The sequence below is a fragment of the Mustela erminea genome, chromosome 12, assembly GCF_009829155.1.
Source record: "Mustela erminea isolate mMusErm1 chromosome 12, mMusErm1.Pri, whole genome shotgun sequence".
NCBI lineage: Eukaryota > Metazoa > Chordata > Mammalia > Carnivora > Mustelidae > Mustela > Mustela erminea.
In genome coordinates this window covers 92,863,847-92,876,529 of record NC_045625.1, presented here as the reverse complement: position 1 = coordinate 92,876,529, position 12,683 = coordinate 92,863,847, and positions in this window count along the sequence as shown.

Genomic DNA, 12,683 nt, shown 5'->3' with positions numbered 1-12,683 from the left:
GCCAAGGTTAGCAACGCTCGGACACAGAGGGTCCTCTGACTGACTTGCACGAGAGATGGCCAAGGTTAGCAACGCTCGGACACAGAGGGTCCTCTGACTGACTTGTACGAGAGATGGCCAAGGTTAGCAACGCTCGGACACAGAGGGTCCTCTGACTGACTTGTACGAGAGATGGCCAAGGTTAGCAACGCTCGGACACAGAGGGTCCTCTGACTGACTTGCACGAGAGATGGCCAAGGTTAGCAACGCTCGGACACAGAGGGTCCTCTGACTGACTTGCACGAGAGATGGCCAAGGTTAGCAACGCTCGGACACAGAGGGTCCTCTGACTGACTTGCACGAGAGATGGCCAAGGTTAGCAACGCTCGGACACAGAGGGTCCTCTGACTGACTTGCACGAGAGATGGCCAAGGTTAGCAACGCTCGGACACAGAGGGTCCTCTGACTGACTTGCACGAGAGATGGCCAAGGTTAGCAACGCTCGGACACAGAGGGTCCTCTGACTGACTTGCACGAGAGATGGCCAAGGTTAGCAACGCTCGGACACAGAGGGTCCTCTGACTGACTTGCACGAGAGATGGCCAAGGTTAGCAACGCTCGGACACAGAGGGTCCTCTGACTGACTTGCACGAGAGATGGCCAAGGTTAGCAACGCTCGGACACAGAGGGTCCTCTGACTGACTTGCACGAGAGATGGCCAAGGTTAGCAACGCTCGGACACAGAGGGTCCTCTGACTGACTTGCAAGAGAGATGGCCAAGGTTAGCAACGCTCGGACACAGAGGGTCCTCTGACTGACTTGCACGAGAGATGGCCAAGGTTAGCAACGCTCGGACACAGAGGGTCCTCTGACTGACTTGCACGAGAGATGGCCAAGGTTAGCAACGCTCGGACAGAGAGGGTCCTCTAACTGACTTGCACGAGAGATGGCCTCGGTTAGCAACACTCGGACACAGAGGGTCCTCTAACTGACTTGTACGAGAGATGGCCAAGGTTAGCAACGCTCGGACAGAGAGGGTCCTCTAACTGACTTGTACGAGAGATGGCCTCGGTTAGCAACACTCGGACACAGAGGGTCCTCTAACTGACTTGTACGAGAGATGGCCTCGGTTAGCAACGCTCGGACACAGAGGGTCCTCTAACTGACTTGTACGAGAGATGGCCAAGGTTAGCAACGCTCGGACACAGAGGGTCCTCTAACTGACTTGCACGAGAGATGGCCAAGGTTAGCAACGCTCGGACACAGAGGGTCCTCTAACTGACTTGCACGAGAGATGGCCTCGGTTAGCAACGCTCGGACACAGAGGGTCCTCTAACTGACTTGTACGAGAGATGGCCTCGGTTAGCAACACTCGGACACAGAGGGTCCTCTAACTGACTTGTACGAGAGATGGCCAAGGTTAGCAACACAGCCTGTCCCCTCCTTTAAAGGTAACATTCACTGCTTATTTTTATTAAATTCTCGTATCGCTAATATTGTCATAGTAGAAGAATATTTAAGGAATTCATATATTAAAGAGTGTCACGATTCTTAGCTTCCTGATTCATGGGAAATTGTCCAGGAAATCTTAATGAGAGGCACGGGAAAGGAGCTAATAAGTTGTTGGAAATGGCTGAAAGCAGGTGCTCCAAAAACCAGAAGTGGAGGACAGTCACTAGCATCCCAGGGCGAGTCTGGGTGTCTCCCTGGTGTCCCCCCAGCTGTGCACTGTCTCCCCACACCCTCTCAGACCGCTCGGAGCACGCAGACCTGTGATGCCCCAGCCCTACCCCGCCTGACCCGCAGCCGACGCAAGACGGCCAGAGCGCCCGAGCCTCTCGCCTCAGCCTGCGACAGACGGCAGCATTCCAGAATCAGGCAGTGGCTGGAGCAGCATAAGAAAGTTGTACTGATGACAGAAACATCCCTCTGAACTATTTCACTGGAAAAAGGTCGTTCCACTTAAAGCTTCTACAGTGATAGAAAAATCTCCAAATTGTATTAAATTAGACCAAAGAAAATGGCTCTTTCAACATTTTATCAAGAGTACACACACACACACACTGACCTGGGATTTCAGGCTGCTCCCACCTGAGCAGGAAGCTGGCTCTCACGTGGCCACACGGACCCACGGGCGTGGGGCCAGCAGGTCCTGACCTAGGCGACACCTAGCCCTGTCCCTTTGAGATCTGAGCTCCTCACCCTTAGTCAGGTGTTCAGTTTCTAAACACACATCGGATCAGTACTGCTCTTTGGCTTTCATTTTACTAAAAGAGGCAGAAAGAAAGAAAGAGGTTAAGCGCTGAGTGCTGGAGACGACTTACAATTGGATCCTATGGAACTGGGGGCAGGGGTGGGGCTCATTCAGTTAGGGTCCACAGTCAAGCCCGATTTTGTGCTTGAAACATTTCAGATAAAAGAGATTTGACAATTGCATCAGGGTTGTTTAATAGGAAACCAAAATAATGGAGCAAATACTGAGTAATGAACACACACATATCCACGTATATGTATGTATATCTGTCTACACTACTTTATATACTGTACACACTGCTTTCCATCACACACATACACGTGTATGTACATGTATCTGTACACACTTTCCGTCACACATACACATGCATGTACATGTATCTGTCTACACCACTTCCCATCTGACTCCCATGCCTGCTTTTGAGCAGAGGTATGAATTGAGACACCCTGGGCATGAGTTGAAATACCGCGTTTATTCTGAAACAAATAAATAGCAGTAACAGATGGTATTGAGAGTTCTGAGCCGTCTCCTTCTCAGACTGAGGCCTGCCTTCTCCCTTTCACCTTTACGTAAAGGATACTGTCTTATAACCGAATCGTCTGTAGCGTGTGAAGCTTTTAGCTCTCCGTACCTCTCCTCCTCGCCCTGAACCTGACCAGACGGGATGTGCACAGTCACGCACAGAAGGCTTTAGGCCCAGGGCAGCCCTCGGAGGCGTGTCTCTCCTTCCCCTCCCCCAGTGACTCTGTCAGAGCACGTTTATGTAGGAAACAGGGTCATATGTGTATTTTTACACTGGCTTGAATTTGGGTGTTTTCCCCTCTTACGCTGCACAGTTCCACCATCTCACCTACGCTGATGTATCGTGAGCTACGACTCTTGTCTGTTTGTATGATTGTTACGACTGCCATTCACCTTGTTGGGGGTTAATTCACTCTATGTTTGTGTTAAGAAGGGACCTGGGGCACCTGGGTGGCTCAGTAGGTTAAGCCGCTGCCTTCGGCTCAGGTCATGATCTCAGAGTCCTGGGATCGAGTCCCGCATCGGACTCTCTGCTCAGCAGGGAACCTGCTTCTTCCTCTCTCTCTCTGCCTGCCTCTCTGCCTACCTGTGATCTGTCTGTCAAATAAATAAATAAAATCTTTAAAAAAAAAAAAAAGCGGGGGGGGCCTATGTTTGTGTTAAGAAGGGAACAGAATTCTCCACTAGCTGGAATGGGAGAGGCACCTTTTAAAACATATGCATATTGGAGGACACAAGCCAAATTATACGCTACAGTTAAAAATAGGTGGAAACCAGCACCAGTGGACCCTTCAGAAGTTAAGGACCTGTGGGAAATGGGCAAGAATTTTTAGCTTCCCTCATTCTATCCTCATTAACGGGTGTTTTTCTGCATAGACAGGGTGTTGCGTACAAGATAATCTCGGTGCTTGTGAATCAGGAACTTGTACAAATAAGAAGGAAAAAACAGCAGAAACCTTCATCACAGATGTATGAGTTTCCGGAAGCATTGACAGCATTCCGTGGAGATGCCCCAGTCAACGAGAGCCTGTCGAAAGTACCTAACTGCTGTCAACTTTTTCTTAACTTTCTGTTTCATAGAAGAAACCTCTTCTCTTTTTCTTTTTTTTTTAACTGAACTCTAGGTCACAGGAGGAGACTGAACGTGGCAGCGCGCGGCGAGGACTTTGCGACCAGACTTCACGTCATTCTGAGAGTGGCACGGTGGGGCTCACCCGTCTGCAGGGCAGGGAGCAGCCTCGGGGGGCACCTGTCGGGAAGCTCGCTCTCCGTGCAGAGCCGACCCGGCTGGAGTGGGGTCGACTCGCCCGCGTCTCAAACCGCTCCGTCGCCCCAGCGTCTTCTACAAAATCAGTTAAGTGCGCTTTCCTCTGTCTTCTCTTTAGGATGTTTCAGTCCCACCCAGAACAACTTAGGAGGTGCTCAGGACTGTTACTTGTCTTGAATAGTAAATAGGAAAGTTACTCTTTGCTACGTTGGGCACAGTATTAAAGATTCCTAAGAACAGCCTCACTTGCATACGTACCGACATGATAGCTGTCCCCCGCCCCCCACCTCTGCCGCCACTGGCAAAGCACAGGGCCGACTTCTTAGGAAGAGGCTCTTTGTGGGTTGAGACCCGTGTATAATGACATCGTTCAGCGACTTCATCATCGTGGTCTCCAGCGTCTGTCTTTTCTGCCCTGTGCGCCTTGCCGGACTGTGAGTGACGCCCACCCTTGGTCCTGGAGCGGCGCGGGAGCTTCTGGAAGACTCCACTCCTTTGGTTATTTCTAAGGTCAAGCCCTGAGTATCCCTTTCGCCCCGATGCTAGAATGTAGGAAGTAAAAGATATGAAAGGCTAACATGGAAAAAGTAAATCCACGTAAATAAGGGCAGAAGCCCAGATACGTGGCCGTATCACGTGACAGGTCACAACATGAGACCACCGAAGGAGGCCGAAGAACTCTTTTTACTACCAGCAAAGAAGAGTAAAGACCTCGAGACGCTGCCGGTGCACACACGGGAGTAAAGACCTCGAGACGCTGCCGGTGCACACACGGGAGTAAAGACCTCGAGACGCTGCCGGTGCACACACAGAGCCTAGATCCTGACAAAGCTCCTAGGAAGTGTGGCCGCCGTCTCAACTTAACACACACTGGGCGGGAGCAGCCCACTTCCCGGACTCAGAGTGCGTGTCTGGTTGGAGAAACCATTCCTTCTCCCAAGGGAGAAGGACCTGATTGAGAAAGGGCACTTTCCGAACATTTTACTCTTAGAGATTAACTTAGATACTGGCACAGGCTCTGAAATTCTAGTGGGCCCATCCATGGAGCAGCCGCCCGCCCAGCGGTGTGTACAGTGCACACTGCTCAGTGTTGCCACGGCATTAGGCCTCTGTTCCAGAAGGATCGCCCGTCGCTGGACAGGCCCGTCCCACGGCAGCTGAGGCTAGCACAGGCCAGTCCGGGTGTGAAAGAACCGAGAGGCGTTTGTACACACAGGGATTTACCACGCACAGACTGTTCTGAAATTCCCCCAGGCCGCTCTCTGGTGCAAAGCAAACTCTGACTCCAGGGAAGTAGGAAACAAAGGACCCAAGAAGAGTGGCCCAGACAGTCACTTCCTGTTAAGTCTACAGGACTGTCCGTGAGGAATTATCTGCCTCCGACACCCCAGCAGTTCAGCGCTGGGACTGGAGCGGACGTGCCAGCGCTCTTGAGCCGACACAGGCGGAGCGCAGCCCTCTCAGCCTCTGCACGGCCCCGTGGTTTCCGGACGCCGCAGTCCCCACGCATCCCTGCTGCTGCTGGACCCCAGCCGGCGCCCACGGGAACAGAGGCGCCTTCTCTCGCGGCCCTGGAAGAAGATGTGCCCTACAGAAACCAGCCAAACAACAGAGAATATATTTCTTGCTAATGAGAGCAGGAGCATCTCGTATCCTTACCAGAGAGGAACTGTCACAGCTGCTCCTGTCACTGAGCTTGATGTGCCTGGAGAGTTTGTTTCTTCAGATCTCATCTGTAGAGACTTAGCTGGGCTCAGCTACGAAGCCCTTATATGACGTGTAACCGTACTGGGACGTGTGGGAACCGGCTGCATCTCAAGTATTCTCACATAGAACACGTGATATGAAAACCATTGAGGAGAAAAAACATTTCTCTCCTGTGTGTTAATAATCAGAGAAGCAAACTGGGCACAACATGTGACCAAATTCTTTTTTTTTTAATATTTCATTTATTTATTTGTCAGAGAGAGGGAGAGAGAGAGAGCACACAAGCAGGCAGAGAGGCAGGCAGAGGCAGAGAGAGAAGCAGGCTCCCTGCCGAGTAAAGAGCCCATGTGGGACTCCATCTCAGGACTCTGGGATCATGACCCGAGCCGAAGGCAGTGGCTTAACCCACTGAGCCACCCAGGCGTCCCTGTGACCAAATTCTTATGGGAAGAAAAAGGAAATAAGTGCCCTTGTACAAATCACAACTGAAAGAGGAGAGACGATACAGACACAGAATAGGATCTGTGCAGGGAAGAAATATAGCAGCAAAATCGTAAGGCCTTAGGCGGCATGGCCCTGGGCACCCGCTGGGTCTTGCTCTAAGGACTTAGAGCCTAGACGTGGTACAAAACATCTCCGAACCGAAAGCATGAAATGAGATATTAATGTGCATATGATGGGTGTTGTTATTAGAAACATCCGAAATGTAGACGTTTCTGTATGTCTTCTGAGCATCTGATGCCAGAACATGGAGGGCACAGCTTTTACTGCATTTTATTAAATACAGTCCAAAAAAGAGTTGGCAAGGACAGGGAGAAATTGGGACACTCGTACACTGCTGGTGGGAACGCACTAGACTAGGACATTCCACAAGAAATGCACATGCAGGGGAAAGTAGAACACGACTGTGTCTGCTGAGGAAAGGCTCAGAGAAGACCCAAGAAGACGTTATGTTTATGCTGTAAGCCGATCCTTGGCACAGAGAGGCTACAATTTAAAAAAAATTTTTTTAATTAAAAATAGCAAAGGCTGGGGAAGAGGAAATTCTAATTTCCAGACTTACCACATTGTTGAATTCAAATGTCTGGCGCTCAACAACAATAAAACATAGTAGACGTACAAAACCCAGGAAAGTATACTCCATTCCAAGGGAAAAAGTAAGTCAACAGAGTCTGCTCCTGAAAAGTAGTACCTATTAGACAAGGACTTCAGAATCATGCTCTCACGGCTCTTAGGGTTGCTCAAGAAGCTAAAGGAAGACTTGCATGAAGTCAAGGAAGCTACCTGTGGATGAAATGGAAGCATCGAGGCAGAGACAGAAAATGCACAGAGAAACCAAAAAGAAACAAAGTACAGTAACTGAGATGGAAAACGCAGGAGAAGCATTGGGAGACAGTGTCAGACCGGCAGGAAGAGTCTGAACTTGAAGATGACACTCGACATTAGGAAGGCTGAGAGAGGAGAACAGATCGAAGACAAGCAAGCAGAACCCAGAATGAATTTGGCACCTTCAGAAGGACTGACACACGTGTCTTGGAAATCTCAGAAACAGGAGAGCAAAGAGAAAAGGGCAGAGAAAACACTTGAAGAAATCATGGCTGAATTTGAAGAATTTGAAGAGAGACATGCACACAAACATCAAAGAATCTCAGTGAACTTCCTAGTAAGATGAACTGAGAGAGACCCCAGATGAGACACATTATAATCAAACTTTCAAGAGCTGCCAACAAAAAGTCAACACAGGGCAAGGGGCCCCCGGTAAAGCTGCAAGCAGATTTCTCATCAGAAACCCGGAAGAAGGCCGGAAGACCGCGGGCTGATACTCAACGTGAGAACAGGAAAACCGTCATCAAGAAATCCCGTATCTGGTTCAAGTGTTCTTTGTAAGTCAGGGAGAGATCAAGACATTCTGAAAGAGAGGGCACCTGGTGGCTCAGTGGGTTAAAGCTTCTGCCTTTGGCTCAGGTCATGATCCCCGGGTCCTGAAATCGAGCCCCAACATTGGGCTCTCTGCTCAACGGGGAGCCTGCTTCCTCCTCTCTCTCTCTCTCTCTCTCTCTCTCTCTCTCTGCCTCTCTGCCTACTTGTGATCTCTGTCTGTCAAATAAATAAATAAAATCTTTAGAAAAAAAATTCTGAAAGAAACAGCAGCAGGGGGGCTGCGACTAGACCTTCCCCACAAAAAAAAAAAAAAAAAGTCAGCAGAGTCCTGCAAGGTGCCGTGAAGGGTCAACCAGTAACTCAAAGCCGCATAGAGAAATAAAAATTTCTGTAAAGGCTATGTATGGGCAATTATAAAAGCTGGTGAAGTTCATTGTCCCGGGACACAGGCTCACCGAAAGCCTGGGACCTAATCACGGGGCTAGAGAACACCTCCCTTCCCCCCTCACCTCACGAGCACATGCTAAAGCCTGTTTCTGGGAGTTGCTCCTGTCCAGCACATCACGCCTGGGTATCTAGAAAAAATCACAAGCCTTACGAAAAGGCAGAACACACAGTTTGAAGAGACAGGGAGGCCTCAGAACCGGACTCGCGTATGGCAGGGCTGTTGGAATGATCCGACGGGGGAATTTAAAACAACTCTGGTAATATACTAAGGACTTTAATAGAAAAAGTGGACAGCATGCAAGGACATATATGGGCAGTGTCAGCAGAGAGGTGGAAATTCTAAGAAAGGTTAAAAAGAAAAGCCAGAGATCAAAAACATTTTGACAGAACTGGGGCTCGCTTTTGATGGGCTCGTTGGACGTGGCCAAGGAGAGAATCTGTCTCTGAGTTGGGAATGTGACCGTAGAGACTCCCAAACTGAAAATCAAAGGTAGAAAAGACCGGGAAAAAATACAGAAGAACATGCAAGGACCGTGGGACAGCCACAGGGCTGTGACACACGCGTCATGGGGACATCAGGAGGAGGAAGAGACAAGGGGACAGCAGCAAAATCTGAGGCCGTCGTGATGGAAACACCCCCCAGATTGGCACCAGGCTCCGAAGCGCAGATCAGGAAGCTGGGAAACAAGCAGACAAATGTCCAGAGCCACGACACTTACACGTGTGAGAACGGGGACGAGAGAGACTTTCTCAAACAAACGGGAACTGAGGGAGCGTGCTGCACGCCGCCCTGCGTCATGGGAGACGTTAAGGAAGTGTTTCGGGGAGCAGGAAAACGAAATAGGTCAGAACCTCAGATCTGCATGAAGAAAGGAACCGCATCAAAGAAGGAATAAGTGAAGGTAAAAGAAAACTATTATTTTTCTTACTCTTTTTTTAAGGATTTTATTTATTTGGCAGAGAGGGAGAGAGAGCACAAGCAGGGGAAGCAGTGGGCAGAGGGAGAAGCAGACTCCACCCCCAGCAGAGAGCCAGGCACGGGTCTCCATCCCAGGGCCCCGGATCAGGACCGGAGCCGAAGGCAGACGCTTAACAACGGAGCCACCAGGCGCCCCTGCTCTTCTGATTCTTAATCGATGTAACAGCGAGCATTTTGTTCAAAATCCTAACAGCCACTCTGTATTTGACTCTGTATTTATGGATGTTCATGGAGGGGCATGGAGTAGAGACACTCACCATACAACCCAAGAATCATGCTCATTGGTGTTTACTCAAATTATTTAAAAATTTGTGACCCCCAAAACCTACATATGGATGTTCATAGCAGCTTTATTCATAATTACCAAACCTCGGAATGGACCGGGTAGGTGAGCGGACAGATAAGCTCCGTTGCATCCGGACAGTGCCGTGTTACTCGGCGCAGGAAGAAACGCAACGTCAAGCTGCAAAAGGACCAACAGGAAACTTACACGTGTATCAGCACGGGACGGAAGCCAGTCTGAAAGGGGACGTAGTGTATGACTCCTACCCTACGGCATTCTGGAGCAGGGAGACAGTAGACAGAGCAGTGGCTGCCGGGAGGGGTCGGGGGCACGATAGGCGGAGCCCAGAGTTTCTAGGGCAGTGAAACTGTTCTGCACGGCACTGCTACTGCAGGGGAAGAACCTGTCACCGAACATTGGTCTGAAGCCGTAGGAGGACTGTGGACGTGGGGTGACTATGACGTGTCACTGTAGGTTCCCCGAATGTGATGACCGTACCACACTGGTGGGGATGTTTGTGGTGGGGGAGCGCGGGGCATCTGGGAAGTACCTGTACGTACTCCTCGGTATTCACCAGAAACCTAAAACAGCCCCCAAAAATAGTTCATTAATTTAAAGAAAACACAGACAAGAGCAATCATCTCTGTGGCGATGTCACCACGGGTTTTCCCTCTCAGGAGTGAGGAGCACGTGTTTCGGGGTTAGGGTTAGTCAGTACATTCCTAACTGCCCTCCAGCTTCCTCGGGGGGTCTAAAAGGTGTCAGAACTTTGTGTCGACAAGCACAGTTTGGGCTGGGAAAACCTCTTACCGCCCCTAGAAATGCAGTTCCAGGATTCAGATCCACATTTAATCAGAGGAGTGACAGGGAACCGAGTGTTCCAACAGGCAGCTGTGCAGGCCTCGTCAGTGCTGTTGTGCAAACCTGCTGTTGAGAAAGCCAGCCCGGAGGCGTCCAGCAGAGGAGGGTGTGAGGCTGTCCAACTTGTCCTGCTCCTTGCAGATCCGGAATGTTTGACTCCAGAAACCCGGCACTTAATTCTCATCGAGATACCCAGGAAGGTGCGGGGCACTCCCACCTCCCCGGCCCCTCGCCCTTTCCCACCCAAACGAGATGCACTCTGGGCTCGCGATGGCGTTGCCACACGCCTGGCACATACGTTTGGAATGAAGAAAGAGTGGTTCTTACCTTCCTTCAGTCTGTGACAGTCTGTTTGACAGCTTGAGGTTGCAGAAAACCCAGCAGAGCTTCGCATTAATGGAACCCAGCTCGGTCCGGATAAGGCCCCGTCTGGGAGGGTCTGGGCCTCGCCTGCATAAGGCAGTTTGTACACGGTGGAGAAGGAGCTTTCCAAGGGGAGAAAATGTGGGCACGGGGAGGGGAACGGATAGGGCTGCGAGGAGCTCGGAGCCCCCCTCGGGCCGTCCGCAGCGTTTCCCTGGTTCCACCGCCACTTCTCGGGGCTCCTCCCCGGCACCGACAGATCGGGCCAGTCCGCATTCCAGCCGGCTAACACAGGTGACACTAGTTTCAGGGGTTCGATCTAGTGACTCAGCACTTCCCCACGGCACCCCGCACGGCTCAGGACAAGCACACGCCGGGCCGCGAGTCGTTTTGGACAGATGGCCGTGCTCCGTTACGGAGCTGCTTCCTGAACGACGCCTGCCGGTCGCCCACCTCGGCCGCCACGTGGGCCTGGCAACCGCGTGGGCACCAGCAACCCCCCGGCAGGATCCGAGCAGCCCCGCCTTCTCCTCTGCCCTGTCACCGGGGACGGTGACTGCGTGTGCCAGGACAGCGCCCATCCCTCGGCCCACGCTCTGTCCTCCCCGAGAGCCCCTCTCCCCACCCCGTGTCGCCTCCCTTGCTTCCGCCGCCGCCTCTGCCCCGCCAGCGGTCCCGCTCACGCCTCCTCCAGGACGGGCTCCCAGCAGCACGAGCTCAGTTCCACGCCCCTCGAAACCCTGCAGACCCCGGCGCAGACCCTCTGCTGTGGCTGCTGAGGCAGCTGAGTGGCTCCGAAAGCCCCCAGTGCCGAGTCGGAAGCATGCTGGGTGCTCAGAAAGGAGGAGCAGTCAGACTGGGTTTTGAAAGTAACAGAGAACATGAAGCCAGATAAAAGGAAAATGTAAGGTTTTGGGTAGAAATTTTTCATCTCAAACACCAGGCTTTTCCAGACACGGTCACACCGGGAGGCGACTGCCCGACGGATGAGGAAAGCAGGCACAGGGCTTTGCAACTACCCCGAGTTCACACAGCAGCACGGGGGCCCTGGGGGTGGACCCCGTCCCCATCAGCCACTGCACGCCCCTGCTGTCCCTGACACGACCCCCACCTCTTGGAGGGCAAGGAGGGTCCCCAGTTAAACATCACTGTCTCTGCTCTAGGCCCAGGGCCAGTGGTGATTTCCAGCTCACCATACCGTCTGTGTCCCCAAAGCGTTCCGGGGGCTCCCGCCAACAGCCCAGCGCAAGGACAGACCCCTGGCCCGCCCCACACGTGTCCTCTCCCGTGTTCCAAATCATTGTTCCGTTTGACTCCTCTGAGCCCAGTGGCTCTCTCCTCATTTTTAACTTTTTAGGAAATCAGATTCCATATTGTTTTTTTCCCGTATTGTTTTGTTTTGGAAATTCTATCTTGATTACGTTTTGTTCCCTTTGGAAGAACAGAGAGGGTCCATCTGGAGAAGCAGGCACAGTTCTCCGGAGGCAGAGGGAGCTCGGGGCGGGTGCCAGGCCCGTGTCTGGTCCGATTCAGGAGCCGCCCCGGGCAGCACTTCACGCGGAGGAGGAAAATCCCAGGACTGCCACCTCAGGAGGCCCCTGTCGGCCCAGCGCTGTGCCCCATGCCCCCACCGACACATTCCTGGGCCACACAGGGTTCCTTGGGAACCTCACGTGGCTCAGTGAACCTTCAGGAGACGTTAGGTCCTCGGAGCATGTTCCACATTCCAGATGCTTCTCAGATGTTCTGGGGTCCTCAGATGTCCGGCCCTGGGGTCCTTTGTAAAGAACTCACCCTAGGCGCACAGTAGCGACATTAAAGGTCACTGATAAAGACTCTCAGCTAAAACGAGTGCAGTCATTTGACCGAGCCTTTACATTCTGCCTGGTGCGGGGAACAGAGCGATTTGTTGAGGATCTAGGACCTCTGGCCCTGGGGCCGCACAGGGCCTCAGAATGGGGTGGCCTCTGCCCCAGGCCCCCAGCGCCAGCCTGTGCATCGCACAGCAGCTCTCCTCCGCAGAGGACCAGAGAAGACTCATCGTCCGTGACCGGCACCCAAAGGCCAGTGATAGGTTAGAGGTCGCCAGTGATAGGTTAGAGGTCGCCAGTGATAGGTTAGGGGTCCTGGCTCATGGGAC